The sequence below is a fragment of the Lampris incognitus genome, chromosome 2, assembly GCF_029633865.1.
Source record: "Lampris incognitus isolate fLamInc1 chromosome 2, fLamInc1.hap2, whole genome shotgun sequence".
Taxonomy (NCBI): domain Eukaryota; kingdom Metazoa; phylum Chordata; class Actinopteri; order Lampriformes; family Lampridae; genus Lampris; species Lampris incognitus.
Genome location: NC_079212.1, coordinates 151,671,181 through 151,694,401, shown reverse-complemented (window position 1 = coordinate 151,694,401; position 23,221 = coordinate 151,671,181). Strand labels below are relative to the sequence as shown.

The 23,221-nt window shown below is 47.9% G+C and overlaps 1 pseudogene; it reads right to left on the bottom strand.

Moving 5' to 3' along the window:
* Positions 1–13,250: 13,250 nt before the first annotated feature.
* On the bottom strand, positions 13,251–16,177 carry LOC130133200 (uncharacterized protein K02A2.6-like; annotated as a pseudogene).
* Between the last annotated feature and the right edge of the window lie 7,044 nt (positions 16,178–23,221).

The window sequence follows — 23,221 nt, the reverse complement described above, 5'->3', positions numbered from 1 at the left end:
TGGCAATTTTCTGGTAGTCACATTAGAGATCATTAGGAGCTAAAAAAAATCCAGAAAGCTGGCTGCTAACAGTTACCTCTGAGGCAAAGCCCACCAATAATTAGGTTGCCCCTATTTGCTCATATGATAAAAATGGTGACGAGCACCAATACAAATGAAGGGGTTTTAGTTATTGAAATGAAAAAAATCATTTAGAAGTGTGATGTGCTCTTTACCTATACTTAAGTGTTGTCTGTTTTAAATGGTATATCTACGTAATTGCTACCATTTCAGTATGCAGTACACACTCTTTGAGAAAGTAGTTTGCGGGTATGTGGTTTCGAAGACACTCCTGATCTGGATGCATGCCCTACTAGCACCAGTTCTCTCAAAGCTCTGCTGGCTCTGGTTGTGTAAATCTTGTTTTGTGAGTGTTAACAGACTCAGTAAGACATTCATGATAATCTGAACCCAAAACCTGATTTACGTTGAACTTTGCACTAAGTAGACTCCCGTGCAAGCCTGACACTTGATTGTAAGATGGGTTTTCAGTGTCAGATGTGTAATCGTCTAATGAAGAATGAGGTATATACTTGAGACATGAACATTGCTGTGAGTTATTCTGTAGAGGAGCTCAAGCAGGAGTCTTGACAACTTTCTCTTGCGGCTACACAACGTGCACCATTTATTCCTTCCACCATTACAACAACAACAAAAACCCGCGCAGCAGAAGTGTACCCCTGCAAACCCGAACCGAGAAAACAGCAGCTGTAAACTAACGTTCCTACTAGCTCAATAAGGGGAATTATGTAGCCCCATAACCACTACACACGCCCCCCCAGAATTCGCCTTAATAGGAAAAGTCAGTGTGGCGAGGGGGGCGGATCTCTCTGCCCCAACGGCTCCGCTGAACAGTAGCTGGGGGCTGGTTAACCGCAGGCAAACCAGCAGAGTCCTCACAGCTGGACCGGGGAAAGGGAGGGGCTGGGGAAGCAGGGGGCGGCTCGCTGGGGGAGGGGGGCAGGGCCGGCAGGCGCCCCCGCCGTGGGGGCAGGGCAAGACCAACAGGGCAGTCTAAGTCCAGGTGAGCAGGCTTGAGGTGGTCCACAGAAACCCGCTCCAGCCTGCTGCCAACCTCCACCACAAAGTGCTTATCCCCAGTGTCCCGTACCCGAAATGGGCCGCCGTAGGGTGGCTGCAGGGGACCGCGGTGCGCGTCGTGGCGGATGAAAACATACTCCGCCGACCGCAGCTCCGTGGGGACATAGGACTGAGAGCCGCCATGCTGAGGTGTGGGGACCGGTGCAGAAGCCCTGGCTTCCTCCTGCAGCGCAGCCAGTTGGCAGCTGGCGGACCAGGGAGCTGTGGCGGTGAGAAGGAAATCCCCCGGGACCCGAAGTGGCTGTCCGTAGACCAGTTCGGCGGATGAGGACTGGAGGTCCTCCTTGGGGGCCGTCCTGAGCCCAAGCATGACCCAAGGCAGTTTGTCGACCCAGCGGTCGTCCTTGAGGGTAGCCCACAATGCGGCCTTCATCGAGCGATGGAACCTCTCGACCAATCCATTCGCTTGAGGGTGATACGCTGTGGTGCGATGGAGCCTCACCCCTAAACCCGCGGCGATCTCCTCCCAGAGCGCTGACGTGAATTGCAGCCCTCTGTTCGAGGAGAGGTCAGACGGGATATCAAAGCGGGCAACCCAGGTTCCGATGAACGCTCGGGCAACCTCAGGCGCTGTCGTGGACAAAAGCGGGACGGCCTCTGGCCATCACGTGGTCCTGTCGACCATGGTGAGCAGGTATGTGAAACCACGGGAGGGGGGTAGGGGGCCTACCAGGTCCACATTCACGTGGTCGAACCTCCTCTCAGGTACCGTGAAAGGTATCAGGGGCGCTTTGATGTGCCGGAGCACTTTGGAGCGTTGGCACTCCACACAGGTGTCAGCCCAGTCCCTCGCATCCTTTTTGAGTCCATGCCAGACAAACTTTGCCGCCACCAGCCTCTGTGAAGGCTTTTTGCCAGGGTGAGACAGCCCATGGACTGCGTCGAAGACCCGCCGCCTCCAAGCAGTCGGAACGACGGGGTGGGGCTGACCCGTCGAGACGTCACACAGGAGCGTGGCGCCGGCGTCTCGAAAGCCACATCCTCCAACTGCAGCCCTGTGACGGCGGCCCTGCATGCCTGCACTCCTGGGTCGGCGGCCTGGTCAGCCGCCATCTGGCTGTAGTCGAGTCCCAAATGGGCGGCACCAGCGATGGCCCGGGAGAGACAGTCGGCGACCGGGTTGGACTTCCCAGCGACATGCCTCACGTCGGTGGTAAACTCTGAGGTGTAGGCCAACTGTCGCTGCTGGCGGGCTGACCAGGGCTCTGCCACCTTGGCCACCGCGAACACCAGCGGTTTGTGATCGACGAAAGCCGTGAACTGACGGCCCTCCAGCAGGAAACGAAAGTGCCTAACAGCGAGGAAAAGGCCAAGCAGCTCACGATCAAAGGTGCTGTATTTGCACTCTCTCAGGTTCAACTGCTGGCTGAAGAAGGCACGCGGCTGCCACGCGCCACTCACCCACTGCTCGTAAACCACGCCGACAGCGTAGTCCGAAGCATCCGTCGTGATGGCGATGGGCGCTCCAGACACAGGGTGTGCCAGCATCTCCGCGTCAGCCAGGGCGGCCTTCACATCCTTAAAAGCCGTGTCCCTCTCTGCAGACCAGTCCATGGCGTGTTTGGGGGCTGTGCCCTTCCGAGCCTCATATAGGGGGCGGAGGAGAGCGGCAGCCCGGGGGATAAACCGGTGGTAGAAGGACACCATGCCAATGAACTCCCGGAGGGACTGGGCCGTGTGTGGGCGTGGAAAGTCTGCGACGGCCTCCACCTTAGCTGGAAGGGGGGCCGCCCCGTCCTTGGTGACCCGGTGGCCCAGGAAGTCGATGGTGCTCAGACCAAACTGGCATTTGGCCGGGTGAACTATCAACCCGTGCAGGCTGAGCCTCTCGAAAAGGGCTCTGAGGTGGGACAAGTGCTCGGACACGGAGGCGCTAGCGACCAGGATGTCATCCAGGTACACAAAGAGGAAAGGCAGGTCCCGCAACACTGAGTCCATGAGGCGTTGGAAGGACTGCGCGGCGTTCTTGAGCCCAAATGGCATGCGCAGGAACTCGAACAGTCCGAACAGAGTTGTCACAGCCGTTTTGGGGACATCAGCAGGATGGACGGGCACCTGGTGGTATCCACGGACGAGGTCCACCTTGGAAAAGATCACTTTCCCAGCCAGGTGGGCGGAGAAATCTTGGATTTGAGGGACCGGGTAGCGGTCCGGTGTTGTTGCGTCATTGAGCCGACGGTAGTCACCACATGGACACCACCCACCGCCAGGCTTAGGCACTATGTGGAGGGGTGAAGCCCACGGGCTGCTAGAGCGGCGGATGATGCCGAGGCGCTCCATGTTCTCAAACTCCGCCTTGGCGACAGAGAGCTTGGTCGGGTTGAGGCGCCGAGCTCGGGCGTGCACCGGCGGGCCTGTGGTGACGATGTGGTGCTCAACCCCATGTTTGGTCATAGATGATGAGAATGTGGGCTGAGTGAGGTCAGGGAGAGAGAAGATGGAGAAACACATCCTCATTGGAGAGCATGCTGGACAGCCTGACGGAGCCTGTATCGCTGAGTGTAAACGCGTGTGAAGCGAAGGTGACGGCGTCAATCAGGCGTCTATTCCTGACGTCCACCAGCAGCCCATGAGCACAAAGGAAACCTGCACCGAGGAGGGGAAATGCCACGTCGGCGGTGACAAAATCCCAGCTGAACCGCTGTCCGTTAAAACGCATGTCAATGTGCCTCGTGCCGTACGTACGGATAGAGCTGCCGTTAGCAGCTTCCATGGGAGGGCCGTGAGCGCCCGACAGGGCGTCCACACTCCATGCAGGTACGACACTCCTCTGCGCCCCAGTGTCGCATAGGAAACGCCGCCCCGAGATGGAGTCTCGCAGGAAAAGTAGCCTGTTGTCCTCCACGCCGACGCCCATGGCCACTAGTGAGCGCCGGCCTTGGCGTTTCCCGACGAGCTGAAATTGCACGGGGAGGTGCACTTTTTCGCCTTGGCCCCGAACTTTGCATGGTAAAAGCACAGGCCGGGCTCCTGTCTCCGACCGGGGGTTGCAATGGTGACCACCATGGAGTCACCAGGTGGTGGCGTGTGGGGGTGGGCAGGGGTGAGCGCGGACGCGCAGTGCTGCTGTTGGCTGGCCAGGAAGAACTTGTCAGCTTCTTCAGCTAGCTTGCGGCAACCGGTAATGCTGGTGTTAGCCAAAGCGGCCCGCACCTGAGCAGGCAGTTGTCGCAGAAACAGTTGGACAAAGAGGAAATCAGGTGTGTGCGCCGGTCCCAGCAGATTCAGCATTTTGTCCATGAGCTCGGATGGCCTGCTGTCACCCAAGCCTTGCAGAGAAAAGAGACGGTGGGCCCTCTCGGTGTCGGAAAGTTCAAAAATCTTCAAGAGGTGATCTTTGAGCCCCTTGTATTTGTCTGCCGCCGGAGGATTTGTAAGGAGACTCACCACTCTAGTTGCAGTCCAACACCCGAGCGCCGATACCACGTAGTAGTATTTAGTAGCATCATCCGTTATCTTGCGGACAACAAACTGCGCTTCCGCCTGGGCAAACCATGTCGTTGCCGATGACTCCCAGAACTCTGGCAATTTGAGAGAAACCGCGTTGATTTCGTCAACCATGTTCATTCCAAAGATTGTCTCTGATAACTACCAAGAGACAAACGTCGGGGTCACCAGTGTAGAAGGGCTCAAGCAGGAGTCGTGACAACTTTCTCTTTCGGCTACACAACGTGCACCATTTATTCCTTCCACCATTACAACAACAACCAAAAACCCGCGCAGCGGAAGTGTATCACAGTAAACCCGAACCGAGAAAACAGCAGCTGTAAACCAACGTTCCTACTAGCTCAATAAGGGGAATTATGTATCCCTATAACGACTACAATTCCATATTTCATTCAAAAAACAATTGAGCATTCTAGTTTTTATGAAGCCATATTGGCTAAATCAGTGACTCAGAATACAGGAGATGATTTGTTCACAACTAAGTATGATAATTTCATGAAAATGCAGACCATGACTCCGCAGAAGACGTCCTCAAAAGTAATCCCATGCCCTGAGTTCTCTCGGTTACTTCATCCTACGCCCTTTTCGAACATGGTCCAGTTATTACTTGTGTTGTTACAGAGAGTTTGCAAACTATGTTCACTATTATTTCCATTTGTTCTTGTATTCCTGCCTATATATTTTATTTTGTTATTTTAACATGTTCGAAATAAAAATCAATATCAGTTATTACCTGTGAAGGCAAAGAATAGGCTTCTTTCATTTAAAATGTTTTGTGTCCCAACCCAGTTCAACAGAAATCCATTTAGCAGGGACACAAAATGGCTGCTGCAGACTTGTTTCATATGGGAGGGAAATGAGTGTCTTCACTTTCTCACTCTCTATCCCTCTGTCTCTCTCTCTTCCTGTTGGTTTCTATCACTCCTCTCTGTCCCTCTTTCTCTTTTCTTGGCTGTCTGTCAGTTGGTGGACATATATGTACATGATATCAGAGAAAGTTGAATCAGTTCATCTGGACACAACATTTATTGAGAGAAAATTTTCATCATGCATCTAAGTGACCTCTTCAGTCTCAACTGACTGCAGGTATCCCCACCCTTATAAACAATACAGTGGCATCTACTACTACTACCTTTGGCAGCTCCCATTAGGGGTCGCCACAGCGGATCCTCGGATTCCATCTCTTCCTGTCCTCTGCATCTTCCTCTGTCAAGCCAGCCACCTGCATGTCCTCCTTCACCAAATCCATAAACCTCCTCTTTGGCCTTCCTCTGTTCCTCTCCGTGGATTGTCACCTTGTCATGGTAGAGAAACTTGCGTGGTCCTGTGATCCCAAGAGCAATGCCGCCTGGAGCTATGCTCCTGGTAGGGTTGCCCATGGCGGTAAGGTCAAGGGGGAGGTCCCTGACAAAGAACTATCCAAACAACACCTCAACAGTGGAACAGATGAAGAATGATGGCTGACTTTACAGAAGCATCACAATGGCTAGGAAGGCGGATGAAGGCTGCAGCAGAAATGGGACCCCAGTCATCTTGGACTCCATGTCACTGGATCCTGACCCAGATCTGTCAAGCACCATGTGGTGGCTGTCTGCACCAGTCTCCACACGTTTAACAAAGTCACGCACAGGCGTCCTCCATAAAGGGAATCCACCCTAACATCCCGGATTAAGTCCTATGGTGACTGGAGAGTGGCAACGGGGCAGGATTGTGAGATCTTGAACCCCCTAGTCATGAGCTGGCCTATCAGGCAGTGGGTGCTAGTTTTAGCTCTTGGAACGAGGTAGAAAGAGCCCTTCGGTAGCTGTACCCATAACTGAGCAACCCTCTTGAGGATCTACTCTGCTTACCCCACCTGGGGAAGGGGCTAGAAAAGGTGCCCTAAAAATAGCCTGCCTCAAACCTCCTGACTGGCTTACCATGTCCAGAGGGGTCACCACATGCGATCAGAAACATAGAAACATGAACTTCGGAGCCTGGATGTGTGCACTCTTATGGATAGTGCAACCAGTGACAGAGAACGGCGATGATCACTACAGAACTGAAGAGATGGCGGATTGACATAGCTGCCCTTTCTAAACCCGACGGGCAGACGAAGAAACACTGAAGGAGGAGAAGGGTGGTTATACTTTCTTCTGGAAAGGAGAAGCTGCTGATGAGCCCAGGATCCATGGCGTTGGATTTGCCATCAGGAACCAGATCATCAGCTACTTGTCTGAACTTCCTGTGGAGATCAGTGAGCGTCTCATGACCATCCACCTGGTGCTTGCCAACAGCCAAATGGCAACAGCTCTGAGTGCCAATGCCCCTACTTTAAACTCTGAAGGGGACATAAAAGGGACTTTCTACACCTGCTTAGATAAGACACTGTCAAGAACACCCAAGGAGGATAAGATTATTCTCCTAGGAGACTTCAACACCGCTTGGACCCACCACCTGTGGGAATGAATATTGGAGTACGGTGCAATGCAGGCCGGGTGGCAGGCAAAGGCGGAAACCTGCATCAAGACAAAAGGGGACAAGGTGGAATGTGGAAAATACAGGGCGTCTCATTCCTGTCAACAACAGGCAAAGTCCTTGCTCGCATCCTCGTAAATCGACTTCTACCACTGGCTGAGAAAGTATTCCCAGAATCTCAATGTGGCTTCCAACCATCCAGAGATACAGCAGACATGATATTTACAGCACACCAACTCCAGGAAAAATGCCATTAACAAAGGCAGCCTTTGTACATGGCATTCAGAGATCTGACAAAGATCTTTAATTCAGTAGACCACCAGGCTCTGTGGAGCATGCTATCAAGATATTGCTGACCTGATAAATACATCAGAATATTGATTTCAGTCACAATGCTTAACAACAACAGCTCTGAGTCAGAGCCTTCACTGTGGAAACAGGGGTCAAACAGGGATGTATCATCGCACCCACTCTTTTTGCCATCTGTATTGCTGCCATACTCCACCTCATTAGTGACGAGCTGCGACAGGGGATCCCAATCCTATACAGAACTGATGGCAGGCTCTTCAACTTTAATTGGTTCCAGGTCAAGCGCAAAGTCTACAACACCACCATCATGGAGCTTCAGTATGCAGACGACAGCGCCATCGCATCACATTCCACAGAAGACCACCAGGTCACACTGAATGTCTTTGCCAAGGCGTACAGAGCCCTGGGCCTAGGATTAAGCATCAAGAAAACCCAGGCCATATGTCAAAGACCACCCAACCAACCATCTACCCAGCCCACCATAAAAGTGGACAACAAAATTCTTGAAAAAGTTGATCACTTTCCCTACCTCGGCAGCCTTCTCTCCTCAAAACCTCAATATCAAGATCAGTCTGAAGAAATTCAGCACCACATCGAGCAACTGGAAATACATTGCACTGGATAAGTGCTCCTGGAAGAAATCCATGCAGAAAGGCGCTGCACTTCATGAAATGGAACTCCACTGTGCCGCAGAGAAAAAGCGACAGCACTGCAAGGAGAGAGAGAAAAAGGCTCAACCACCACCACTTTCCCCTGTCCACACTACACCAAAATATGTGGATTGTGGATCAGCCTCTACAGCCATCTGAAAAACCCGAAAGTAGACAACCCAACGGAGAGAACAGTAATATTCACTTCGAGTGACCGCCGATGATGATGATGAAACAATACAGTGGGATCTACGACTACTACTACTACTACTACTACTATTACTGTCAGTTGCTCCTGTAGGGGTCGCCGCGGCGGCTCATCCATTTCCATCTCTTCCTGTCCTCTGCATCTTCCTCTGTCATGCCAGCCACCTGCATGTCCTCCCTCACTACTTGATAAAAATTGGCCTTCCTCTTTTCCTCTTCCCTGGCAGCTCCATATTCAACATCCTTCTCTCAATATACCCAGCATCTCTCCTCTGCCCATGCCAAATCATCTCAATCTTGCCTCTCTTGCTTTGTCTCCAAACTGTCAAACCTGAGCTGTCCCTCTAATATAATCGTTCCTAATCCTGTCATTCTTCGTCACTCCCAACGAAACTCTTAGCATCTTAAACTCTGCCACCTCCAGCTCCACCTCCTGTCTTTTCGTCAGTGCCATCATCTCCAAACTATACAACATAGTTGGTCTCACTATCATCTTGTAAACCTTCCCTTTAACTCTTACTGGTACCCTTCTGTCACACATCACTCCTGACACTCTTCTCCACCCACTCCACCCTGCCTGCACTCTTCTCTTCACCTCTCTTCTGCACTCCCTGTTACTTTGGACAGTTGACCCCAAGTATTTAAACTCATACGCCTTCATCACCTCCACTGCTTGCATCCTGACCATTCCACTGTCCTCCCTCTCATTCATGCATATGTATTCCGTCTTCCTTCAACTGACTTTCATTCCTCTTCTCTCCAGTGCATACCTCCACCTCTCCAGACTCTCCTCCACCTGCACCCTACTCTCGCTACATATCACAATGTCATCCACAAAAATCATAGTCCACGGAGACTCCTACCTGATCTCGTCCATCAACCTGTACATCACCATTGCAAACAAGAAAGGGCTCAGAGCCGATCCTTGATGTAATCCCACCTCCACCTTGAACCCATCTGTCATTCCAACCACCACCTCACCACTGTCACACTACCCTCATACTTATCCTTCACTACTCCTACATACTTCACTGCCACTCCCGACTTCCTCATACAATACCAAACCCCCCCCCCCCCTCGGCGCCCTGTCATATGCTTTCTCTAAATCCACAAAGACACAATGTAACTCCTTCTGGCCTTCTCTATTCCTTTCCATCAACATTCTCAAAGCAAACATCACAGCTCTTTTGTGGCATGAAACCATACTGCTGCTCGCTGGTTGTCACCTCTCCTCTTAACCTAGCTTCTATTACTCTTTCCCATATCTTCATGCTGTTGCTCATCAACTTTATACCTCTGTAGTTGCTACAGTTCTGCACATCATCCTTGTTCTTGGAAATCGGTACCAGTATGCTTCTTCTCCACTCCTCAGGCATCCTCTCACTTTCCAAGATTGTGTTAAACAATCTAGTTAAAAACCCCACTGCCATCTCTCCTAAACATCTCCATGGCTCCACAGTATGTAATCTGGACCAACCTCCTTTCCACTCTTCATCCTCTTCATAGCTGCCCTCACTTCCTCCTTGCTAATCCACCACACTTGCAGATTCATTATCCCCACATAGAAGAGAATAGAATAAACTTTGTCATTGTATATACACACATACAATGAAATTGAGATTCTTTCTTTGCATTTAACCCATCCTAGCTATGTAGCTAGGAGCAGTGGACAGCTGCCGTGCAGCACCTGGGGACCAACTCTAGTTATTTCTTCTTATTGCCTCAGTCAGGGACACAGACAGGAGTATTAACCCTAACATATATAAATGTCTTTGATGGTGGGAGGACACCAGATGAAACCCACACAGACACAGGGAGAATATGCAAACTCCACACAGAAAGGACCTGGGACAACGTGAGGGTCAGGGATGGTGATTCCCTCTTCACATAGATGGCCTTTTTGACTCCCCGTTCAAACCAGCATTCCACCCTATCAAGGATGTGCACATCCTCATCCCTGAAAGAGTGTCCACTGGCCTGTAGATGGTGTAGACTGTGGAGTCCTGGCCTGTAGATGGTGTAGACTGTGAAGTCCTGGTCTGATGTGTTAGCTCTCCTGTGTTGTGCCATCCTCTTGGACAGCATCTGTTTAGTTTCCCCAATGTACAGGTCACGGCAATTCTGCTGCCACTTAAAAGCGTACACTGTATTGCTCTGTTTTTGCCGGGGGACCTGATCCTTGGGATGGACCAACTTCTGGTGCAGCATGATTTGGGGTTTTAAAGCAATCTAGATGCAGTTTGGAAAATACGTGTGAAATGTGATCGCTCCGAGATTTAATTTTAACCCAGGTGTCGTACACAAATCTGAACCAAAGTATAGGTGGTGTCCCTGGATAGGACATCCCAGGTACGTACCACATTTCACTGAACACATTAACTCTGTGGACAACTGGGAGGATTGCCATGAGGTGTCTCTAAATGTTCTCATTCATCCAGGTCATGGTAATGGTAATCCAAGAGGCTTCCTCTTGGATGAGAGGCGAAACGTCTTCACGGATATATACCAAGTCCAGTTGCACTTGATTCAACTCCTTTGGATAGGATTGCCATGACTTTTACATTGGGGAAAAGGAAACAGATGCTGGCCAAGAGGATGGCACAACACAGGAGAGCTAACATGTCAGGCCAGAACTCCACAATCAGTCTACACCATCTACAGACCAGTGGCCACTCTTTCAAGGATAAGGATGTGCACATCCTTGTTAGTGAGGAGTGCTGGTTGAAAGGGGAGTCAAAGAGGCCTTCTATGTGAAGACGGAATGACCATCCCTTAATGGTCACTGTAGTTTGCATATGAAACTGGTCGTTGGTTTGGGTGGTTATGCCACTGAATTGTTTGTAAGGGTGGGGACACCTGCAGTCACTGTATTGTTTATAAGGGTGGGGACACCTGCAGTCACTGTATTGTTTATAAGGGAGGGGACACCTGCAGTCACTGTATTGTTTATAAGGGTGGGGACACCTGCAGTCACTGTATTGTTTATAAGGGAGGGGACACCTGCAGTCACTGTCTTGTTTATAAGGGTGGGGACACCTGCAGTCACTGTATTGTTTATAAGGGTGGGGTACCTGCAGTCAGTTGAGACTGAAGAGGTCACTTAGATGATGATGAAGAGTGTCTGTCAATAAGCGGTTTGTCCAGATGAACTGATCCAACCTTCTGTGATGTCTTACCTGCATTACAGAGCAGCATGCAGACATTATGGACATGATAACTTGGTGTTAAGTAAAAGCAGTGTGTATGAACACGTGCGCCCAGTGAGTTTATCCCCAAGAAAAAAAGGCTTATTTTTGTTTGTCTTGCATGTTGTTTAATGCGCTGGCTGAGTGTGAAGTTGGATTTGGATCTTCACCCTCTGAGTCTCTGGAGGTTAAGTCTCTGTCTCTGTCTATCTGTCTCTCTTCCTTTCTGTCTGTCTGTGTATTGTCGGGCAGAGTGGACCAGATAGTTGGCAGAGGAACACCAATGACAGACAAAGACCGCACCAAAGGAGGTAATGAGGAGCTTCCTGAAGACCCGAGCATGATGGGACGCCTGGGAAAGGTGGAGAGACAGGTAATCACTGTTGACCACTATATAACTACTAAAGACCTGTAGTAACCATTTCCTTTTAATTCGGGGTTCTTGGTGATTGGTTGGTCATTATTCATGGTCTTTTAATTCATATTTATATATTGTTATTATATATAATCAGGGTTCTTGGTGATTGGTTGATCATTATTCACGTTCTTTTATTACATATATATTATTATTATTATTATATGGGAGTGCAGGAATGAGGGGACGGAGAGATCGAGTCGAGTCAATTCCGTTTACTTGCCACACAAAACGACACCGATACAGCACAATCTCTCCTGGCAACCAGCTAACCAACCGCTAGGCTGCTGCAAACATGGCTCCCTCCCGGAAACTCTTAAGCAGTGCCTACGTCAGCACTCTGAACATCTGCCTTAAAGGAGCAGCAGCCCCTGGTGAATCTACCCTCAATTGTGTATCACCACACATGCCCCCCCAGAATTCATCATCACTAAAAAATGCAAAACAGTAATGCAACACAACAGTACTCAGCGAAACACAAACAGCCAACAGGCCAACAGTCCTCAGTGAAACAGTCAACGTCTCGGGGGGCGGACCAGGCGGCCAAAACGGCCGCGCTGAATGGGTATGGGGGCGGGGGCGGGGGCAGGGGACAGAACCAGAGCACGGACAGGGGCCGAGGCTGGGCCAGGGGCCCGAGAAGGGGGGCGTCCACACCGCGAGGGCAGGGCCAGTTCGACCGGCCCATCCAGGTCCAAATGGGCAGGCTTGAGACGGTCCAACGAGACCCGTTCCGGCTTGCCCCCCATGTCCGCCACAAAGTTCTTAGGCCCCGCTTCCAGGACGCGGAAGGGCCTGTCATAGGGGGGCTGCAGGGGGGTACGGTGGCTGTCGTGGCGGAGGAAGACGTACCTGGCCGACAGCAAATTCTTAGGGACGTAGGACTGAGGGAGGCAGTGGTGAGATGTAGGGATCGGAGTGAAAGCGTTGGCACCGTCCCAGGCCACAGCCCCATGAGAAGCTGCTGACCGGGGGCCCGTTGGTGGCAATATGGTGCTCCACGCCGTGCTTGGCCACCTGTTATATCTTGGTTTATGAACCGAGCACGCATTTATCAATGTTTACTTCCTTTTAATGAACGTCTTGCAGCATGGAACATTATTACATGTGCATCACTGTCTGGCTAATCTGAACTGGTCTAGCACTCTGCAGTTATACTGTATCATCTAACTAATGGTAAGATAGGAGCGCCCTCTAGCGGCCTGTTGGTATAACACGTATATCTAGTTCAAGATACCACACCCCCCTCCCCTTTTAAGCTGAAACTAGTAATGCAATTCTATTCAGCTAACTAAACATACTATTCTCTCTAACACAGTTGTTTCAACATCACATTGCAATATCACAATGAACTGGAACTCTTTTTTCTTCTAACTAGGAAGGTACGTCCTTCCAGTGAGATCAGAGCACATTGTTGCTCTATTCCTGGAAAAGATCTCACTACTTTCTAACAAATTCTTTGAGGTGTGAGGGTGAATTTATCTCTCTTCCTGAACGCCTCACCTCAGTCACCACAGGTATGTCTGGTCTCTTCTGCACTTCAGAAGCAGGCGGCGGCTCCGGTAACTCACTGGTAGGTGGTTCTTCACTCACCTCCGATGCTGTAGGTAGAAGGCCTGTAGAACCTCCCTCAGTGCTCACCACTGGCACCGGGTCTCGTCCAGTCACCTCATTAGGCGCGGTGTCTGTCAGTCTGGTTCGAACTTGATCCACATGCCTCTTCATGGTTTGACCACTACCAACAGTGACAGTAGAGGACACTAGACCTGATGAGCTCTCGACAACGGCGGAGATCCATTTGGGACCGTAGGAGTAGTTCCGAATGAATACTTCATCTCCAGGTGCAAAACTCCTCAGTTTGGTGTGTCCGTCGTGGGCTTGTTTCTGTTTCATTTGCTTTTGCTGCACTTTTGTTTTCACGTCTGGTGTGAGCAGGTCGAGAGTGGATCTGAGTCGGCGTGACATCATCAGCTCTGCAGGTGACAAGCCTGTAGTCCCATGAGGTCTGATGCGATAACTGAACAGGAATCTTGACAGTCGGGTCTGCAGTGTATCTCCTTTCATCTTCTTCATCCCCCCTTGAAAGTTTGCACTGCCCTCTCTGCTAGCCCGTTCAAGGAAGGGTGGAACGGTGCTGACTTCACATGATGTATTCCATTCAGTTTCATGAAAGACTCAATCTCTGCGCTCGTGAAATAGGTTCCATTATCTGAAACTAGCATTTTTGGTAGTCCAAAGACACTGAAGCTCTGACATAGGTTCTCGATTGTCGCTTGTGATGTGGCTGATTTCACGGGGTAGATGTCCATCCACTTTGAATGTGCGTCCACGATCAATAGGAACATTTCTCCCATGAAAGGTCCTGCGTAGTCCACATGAATCCTGGACCAAGGCTCCTCCGGCCACTCCCAAGGGTGTAACGGTGCGGCGGATGGTGCCTTCTGGTGTGTTTGACATGCCTCACATGACTGAACCTCCTTCTCCACATCCTGATCTATACCAGGCCACCACACATACGATCTGGCGAGCCCCTTCATTCTCATCGTCCCTGCGTGTGTCTGGTGTAGTATCTTCAGTACGGTGTCTCTGCCTTTGGTCGGTATGATTACTCTAGCTCCCCAGAGCACACAACCATCTCTCACACTCAACTCCCTTCTCCTCTGATGATACGGCTTGAGATGAGTCTCTGTCTCGGCAGGCCATCCTTTCAGGACGTACTCGTGAACTCGGGATAGTGTGACATCCTTAGCTGTCCAGCGCTTGATCTGGTTAGTGTCCAGGAGTGTGTCATCCAGTAGATCCATCATCAAGACTTGTTCTGTGGTGTCACCCTCCTGTCCTGTCTCCGGCACTGGCAGTCTGCTGAACGCGTCCGCATTGGCGTGTTGTTTTCCTGGCTTGTAGAGCATTTTGTATTCATACGCACCCAGGTACACAGCCCATCTTTGTACTCTCGGTGAACCCATTTGTGGAATAGGTTTCTTCTCGTTGAACAGGTAGATTAGCGGTTTGTGATCTGTATAGATGGTGAAAGCTCTTCCATACAAGTACTTACGGAACTTCTGGATGCCGAAGATGACAGCTAAGCCTTCTTTGTTGAGTTGCGAGTATCCTTTTTCCACTGGGGAAAGTGTGCGAGACATGAACCCCACAGGTCGCTCACTTCCAATCTCCATCCGCTGGGATAGCACAGCGCCCACGCCGTAAGGCGAGGCATCACAGGACAGGATCACGTCTCGGTCTGCACTGTAATGCATCAGCACTGCTGCTGAGTTGAGCAAGTCCTTTGATTTTTGAAAAGCTTCCTCTTGCTGCTTTTTCCATGTCCAGCGCACATCTTGTCTCAAAAGTTCATGGAGAGGGGCGAACAGGGTTGCCAGGTTTGGAAGGAATTTGTTGTAGTAATTTATTAAACCTAAAAAAGACTTGAGTTCTGTGACGTTTGTGGGGGTCGGAGCTTCCATGATGGCTTTTACTTTTTTCTTGACCGGGTGGAGCCGCTGCGCGTCCACTCTGTGCCCCAGATACTCAACCTCCTCTTGCATGAAGGTGCATTTGCTTCTCCTCAAACGCAACCCAGCCTCTCTCAACCTAGTCAGCACAGCGTCCAGATTTCTCCGGTGATCAGCTTTGTCGATGCCACTGACTAAGATGTCATCTAGATATACTGCTACGAGAGGGATCCCTCATAAACAACTCTCCATTGTCCTTTGGAAAATGGCTGGTGTGGACGCCACCCCAAAAGGAAGTCTATTGTACGTGAACAACCCTCGGTGAGTATTCACTGTCAAGTATTTCTTGGATTCCTCGTCCATGAGTATTTGTTGATATGCATGACTCATATCTAATTTAGAGAACTGTTTACCCCCGGATAGTGCTGTGAAGAGATCTTCCACTCTCGGAATTGGATACTGTTCGAGTGAGGAGACAGTGTTTACGGTAAGCTTGTAGTCTCCACACAGTCTGACGGTTCCCCCTGGTTTGAGAATAGGGACCACTGGCGCTGCCCAGTCTGAGTATTTTACTGGAGTGATTATGTCTTCTTTTATCAGTCTGTCTATTTCTTCAGCCACCTTTGCTCGCATAGCATAGGGGACAGACCGCGGGCGGAAGAATCGTGGGACAGCGTCAGCTTTCACATGGATGGTGGCTTTAGCACCTTTCAAAGTACCAAGTTCGTCTTCTAAAACCTCTTCGTGATTACCTAACACTTGCTGCAGTGTTGTCTTCTTTTCTGTCTGTGGGGCATTCTCTGTCGCTTTCATGTGTTTCAGCTCTCTTGCTTTGTGGCTGCTCTTTATTGCTTTCCACTTGAGCTGTATCTCCTCTAACCAGCCTCTACCTAGCAGGTTGGGACCCTTTCCTTTCACTACTATGAGCGGTAGCTTCTGTCTTTGCTGCTGGTACACTACCTTCACCTGTGCTGCCCCTATCACCTTGACTGGGTCGCCTGTATAAGTCTCTCGATTTTGACTGGCTCAAGAGATAGACTACTCTTCTCTTTACATATCATCTGGAAGGTGTGTTCATGTACTACCGTGAGACTGCAGCCTGTATCTATCTCAAAGCTAACCTCTCTACCATTCACTTTCATATTCACCAAGTAAAGGTCTACTTTTCTCAAGTTTAACTCACTCATCTTTCCTAACCTGAAAGTCATACTGTATGGGGTCTCTGTGTATGTGTCTTCTTCTGAGCTATCACTACACTGACTCTGGTTCACCTGTACTTTATGAGAACAGTGGTGTGAGCTCTGCGTCTTTTCTTTCTTATCAATAGGCCCTTTGCTACTCTGATTATGTCTATGCTTATTACGACAGGCTTTGGCAATATGCCCTACTTTACCACAAGCATGACATTTCTCCTGCTTAAACTTACATTCAGCTGCTGTATGTCTGGTTCCCTTACATCTATAACAATCTTTATTATTAGTATCTTTGGAAGTCTGAGCCTCCTGTGTGTGTTCTGTACATACATGCACTTCTCCGTCCCCTTTTGGTGTTTCAAATCTTGAGCATTCTTGTTTGCTGTCTCCGCTGCCACGGCAATGGACAGGGCTTTTTCAAAGGTTAGACCCGCTTCTGACAGGAGACGTCTCTGGATCCGGTCATCGTTGATTCCGCAGACGATCCGATCTCTCAGCCGTTGCTGTAAGGTGTCACCGTAGTTGCAATCGTGTGCGAGCCGGCGCAGCTCTGCTACATAGTCCACCACTGCTTCCTCAGACTTGCGGTTGCGCGAGTCAAACTTGTACCTCTGCACTAGTTCGCTTGGCTTCGGATCAAAGTGATTCTTCATCAGCATTACAAGTTGGTCTTGTCTTCGGCTTCACTGGGCTCAGGAGGCTACGCATCAGACTGTATGTCGATGCCCCGACGACACTTATGAGTATAGCTCTCTGTCTATCTCCATCGTCAATCGCATTGGCCGCAGAAAACTGATCTAGTATTTCACAATACTCTTCCCACGTCTGATTTTGCGCATCAAACGCCGCCAGCGTGCCAATCGTCGCGGTAGCCATGCTTTCTCTTTAGCTAGCTACTTTCCCCCTCTTCTAGCCGTCAAACCTCCGTTCACGTTAGCTGCTAGCCGTCTTCTCCCTCGTTTCACTTCTGGCCACAAAACCATCTGCAAAACGTCCTCATATGTTCCCAAATTGACCTCGTCACCAATAAATGTTATATCTTGGTTGATGAACCGAGCACGCATTTATCCGTGTTTACTTTCTTTCAATGAACGTCTTGCAGCCTGGAACATTATTACATGTGCATCACTGTCTGGCTAGTCTGAACTGGTCTAGCACTCTGCAGTTATACTGTATCATCTAACTAATGGTAGGGTAGGAGCGCCCTCTAGCGGCCTGGGGTATAACATGTATGTCTAGTTCAAGATACCACACCGCCGCTGATGAGAACGTGGGTGTGGTGAGGTCAGGGAACTCTGCGAGCAGTCGTTGATACGTGTCTCCGGCGGCGAGCAAGTTTGACAGGCCGAGCGTCCCTGCACCTCCCAGTGTGCACGGGTATGTAGCGAAAGAGACAGCATCGATCAAGCGACAGTTTGTAACCTCCACCAGCAGCCTGACGGCGCACAGGAAGTCCGCGTCCAGGAGGGGAACCGACACCGCGGCCATAACCAAGTCCCAGCCGAAACGCCGCCCGCCGAAACACACCTCCACATACCTGGTGCCGTAGGTACGTATGGGCGTGCCGTTCGCGGCATCCATCCGGGGGCCTTGTCCGCCGTTCATGGTGTCCGCGGCCGACGCAGGCAGGATGTTACGCTGAGCGCCCGAACCGACCAGCAGCCGCCGGCCAGATGAGGCGTCCTTGATAAACAACAGCCTGCTGTTCTCGCCGGTGCTCATAACTGCTATTGAGCGCCCCCTGGCGTTTCCCTGGACGCTGAAGCTGCATGGCGGGCGACACTGCTTGGCCCTGGCACCAAATCTGTTGTGGTAATAACACAGCCCGCTGCTGTCACGCTGCTGGCGGCGGGCAGCCACCGCAGCCGAGGTGCCCGCTGCGTCCTCTAGCGGCGGGGGCGAGGTCTGGGCGGGGAGCATCGCATGAACGAACTGCTGCCGGTTGGCGAGGGAAATCCTGTCCGCTTCCGCACCCAGAGCGCGGTAGTCTTTGGTGGAGGAGAGAGGGGGGGGGGAGCTGGCTAGCGCCGTGCGCACAGGCGCTGGGAGCTGCCGCAGAAACATATGGGTGAAAATGAAGGAGGGGTCCGCCGAGCCCAAAACGGCCAACATCTTCTCCAGCAGCTCGGAAGGTTTGCTATCGCCGAGTCCGTTGAGTGACAACAGGCGATCCGCCTTCTCCATCTCCAACAGCTGGAAGAGCTGCAGAAGGAAGCCTTGATGCGCCGTATTTCCCCACAGCCGGGGGGCTTCCAGTAGCCCCATAGCTCGGGCCGTCGTCCGGGCATCCAACGCCGCCACCGCATGGAAACACCTCGTACCGTCCCGGGTTATTCCTCCCAGCTCGAACTGGGCTTCAATGTGCTGAAACCATGGCCGGGGACGGTGCTGCCAAAACTCGGGCAACTTCCCCGTCGCTGCTGAGATGCTAGCGCTAACATGAGCCGTACCGTTAGCATCACTCGGAGCCGGAGCGGTGTCGTCATCGCTTTGGGTCGACATGTTCGTTGTCAACGTGCGGGGTCACCAATGTGGGAGTGCAGGATGGAGGAGACTTAGAGATCGAGTCGAGTCCATCCCGTTTACTCGCCACACAAAACAACACCGATACAGCACAATCTCTCCTGGCAACCAGCCAACCAACCGCTAGGCTGCTGCCAACATGGCTCCACCCCCTAGGAAACTCTAAGCAGTGCCTACGTCACCACTCTGAACGTCTGGCTTAAAGGAGCAGCAAACCCCTGCTGAATCTATCGTCAATTGTGTATCACCACCATATATAATCAGGGTTCTTGGTGATTGGTTGGTCATTATTCATGATCTTTTAATTCATATTTATATATTGTTATTATATAATCAGGGTTCTTGGTGATTGGTTGATCATTATTCACGATCTTTTATTTCATATTTATATATTATTATTATTATTATTATATAATCAGGGTTCTGGTGATTGGTTGGTCATTATTCATGGTATATTAATTCATATTTATATATTATTATATATAATCAGGGTTCTGGTGATTGGTTGGTCATTATTCATGATCTTTTAATTCATATTTATATATTGTTATTATATAATCAGGGTTCTTGGTGATTGGTTGATCATTATTCACGATCTTTTATTTCATATTTATATATTATTATTATTATTGTTATTATTATATAATCAGGGTTCTGGTGATTGGTTGGTCATTATTCATGGTATTTTAATTCATATTTATATATTATTATATATAATCAGGGTTCTGGTGATTGGTTGGTCATTATTCATGGTATTTTAATTCATATTTATATATTATTATATATAATCAGGGTTCTTGGTGATTGGTTGGTCATTGTTCATGATCTTTTAATTCATATTTATATATTGTTATTATATAATCAGGGTTCTTGGTGATTGGTTTATCATTATTCACGATCTTTTATTTCATATTTATATATTATTATTATTATATAATCAGGGTTCTGGTGATTGGTTGGTCATTATTCATGGTATTTTAATTCATATTTATATATTATTATATATAATCAGGGTTCTTGGTGATTGGTTGGTCATTATTCATGATCTTTTAATTCATATTTATATATTGTTATTATATAATCAGGGTTCTTGGTGATTGGTTGATCATTATTCACGATCTTTTATTTCATATTTATATATTATTCTTATTATTATTATTATATAATCAGGGTTCTGGTGATTGGTTGGTCATTATTCATGGTATATTAATTCATATTTATATATTATTATATATAATCAGGGTTCTGGTGATTGGTTGGTCATTATTCATGATCTTTTAATTCATATTTATATATTGTTATTATATAATCAGGGTTCTTGGTGATTGGTTGAACATTATTCACGATCTTTTATTTCATATTTATATATTATTATTATTATTGTTATTATTATATAATCAGGGTTCTGGTGATTGGTTGGTCATTATTCATGGTATTTTAATTCATATTTATATATTATTATATATAATCAGGGTTCTGGTGATTGGTTGGTCATTATTCATGGTATTTTAATTCATATTTATATATTATTATATATAATCAGGGTTCTTGGTGATTGGTTGGTCATTGTTCATGATCTTTTAATTCATATTTATATATTGTTATTATATAATCAGGGTTCTTGGTGATTGGTTTATCATTATTCACGATCTTTTATTTCATATTTATATATTATTATTATTATATAATCAGGGTTCTGGTGATTGGTTGGTCATTATTCATGGTATTTTAATTCATATTTATATATTATTATATATAATCAGGGTTCTTGGTGATTGGTTGGTCATTATTCATGATCTTTTAATTCATATTTATATATTGTTATTATATAATCAGGGTTCTTGGTGATTGGTTGATCATTATTCACGATCTTTTATTTCATATTTATATATTATTATTATTATTATTATTATATAATCAGGGTTCTGGTGACTGGTTGGTCATTATTCATGGTATTTTAATTCATATTTATATATTATTATATATAATCAGGGTTCTGGTGATTGGTTGGTCATTATTCATGGTATTTTAATTCATATTTATATATTATTATATATAATCAGGGTTCTTGGTGATTGGTTGGTCATTATTCATGGTATTTTAATTCATATTTATATATTGTTATTATATAATCAGGGTTCTTGGTGATTGGTTGATCATTATTCACGATCTTTTATTTCATATTTATATATTATTATTATTATTATTATTATATAATCAGGGTTCTTGGTGATTGGTTGGTCATTATTCATGGTCTTTGTTCAGTGGATGTAAAGGATATTTTAATTCATATTTATATGTTATTATTATATATAATCAGGGTTCTTGGTGATTGGTTGTCATTATTCATGGTCTTTGTTCAGTGGATGTAAAGAATCTTTTAATTCATATTTATATATTATTATTATTATTATCATTATATATAATCAGGGTTCTTGGTGATTGGTTGATCATTATTCATGATCTTTTAATTCATATTTATATATATTATTATTATCATTATTATTATTATATATAATCAGGGTTCTTGGTGATTGGTTGGTCATTATTCATGATCTTTTAATTCATATCTATATATTTATTATTATATATAACCAGGGTTCTTGGTGATTGGTTGGTAGTTATTCATGATCTTTTAATTTATATTTATATATTGTTATTATATATAATCAGGGTTCTTGGTGATTGGTTGGTCATTATTCATGGTCTTTTAATTCATATTTATATTCCATTACATTACATTACAGTCATTTAGCCGACGCTTTTATCCAAAGCGACTTACAATTAGTGCATCATTTAACGTAGGAAATCAGGAGAACTACTAGTCATCAGAGGTCATAAGTGCATCTAAACAAGCATCTAAGAGCAAAACCAGTGCTAAAGTAAAAGCGCAAGAATGAGATGTTTTTTTAATGAGTGAATACAGTAAGTGCTAAGAGCAAGTAACAGGGTAGATAGTTCTTGAAGAAGTGAGTTTTTAACCTGCGCTGAAAGATGGGCAGCGACTCCGCTGTCCTGACATCAGTGGGGAGTTCATTCCACCACTGTGGGGCCAGGACAGAACAGAGCCGTGACCAGGTCGATCAGCAGCAAGGGCCTCTGGCTCTGAGCGACGGGGCAACCAGGCGTCCCGAGGCAGCAGAGCGAAGTGGTCGGGCAGGGGTGTAGGGCTAGACCATGGCCTGGAGATAGGAAGGAGCTGTTCCTTTCACTGCCCTGTAGGCTAGCACCAGACTCTTAAACTGGATGCGAGCAGCTACTGGGAGCCAGTGTAAGGACATGAGAAGGGGAGTTGTGTGGGAGAACTTATGGCGGTTGTACACCAGACAAGCTGCAGCTTTCTGAACAAGCTCCAGAGGTCTGATGGCCGACGCCGGGGCGCCAGTAAGGAGGGAGTTGCCGTAGTCCAGCCGGTAGATGACCAGAGCCTGGATGAGCACCTATGCCATCTCGTCGGTGAGGAATGGGCGAATCCTCCTGATGTTATAGAGGAGAAATCTGCAGGAGCAAGCAACCGATGCAACGTTTTCACCAAACGACAGTTGGTCGTCCAGGATCACACCCAGATTCCTCACAGTCCGAGTTGGCATCACCACGGTGTTGTCAACGGTGACCTATCTGTTTCATATAAATCAGTGAATTACCAGATTCTGCTCGCCACACTGATGGCCTTTGGCATTGTCGGCATGATACTCAAGTGGATCAGATCGTACCTGACAGGAAGGTGGTACCATGTATAATGGAGGGTTCAGGTGTCACCCATAGACAGATCACAACAGGCATCCCTCAAGGCCTAGTACTCGGCCCACTCATTTTTACTCTCTATATTACCTCTCTTTGTCCATTCACCTCAACACACATTTATTTATAATTCCTATGCTGATGACACTCAACTGTACATTTTTTTCCACCAGAAAACATTGAGATGTCTGCTCAGGTTGCTGACTGCCACACTGACGTGTGTTCACATGAGGGAGGCGGTACTTGCAGTTAACGTTGTCCAAAACTGAACTGCTGGCCAAATCCTCCATCCCCAGAGATCAGGCTTGGTACATCAACAATCATGCCCTCCAGATCCACAAGGAAACTCTAAATAATAAACGATTATCAGCTCTCCAAAGGAGTTGAATTGAGTGCAACTGGACTTGGTATATATCCGTGAAGACGTTTCGCCTCTCATCCAAGAGGCTTCATCAGTTCGTGCCTTTCTGACTAGACCAAGCTAGTCTGGCTGGCTGGTGAT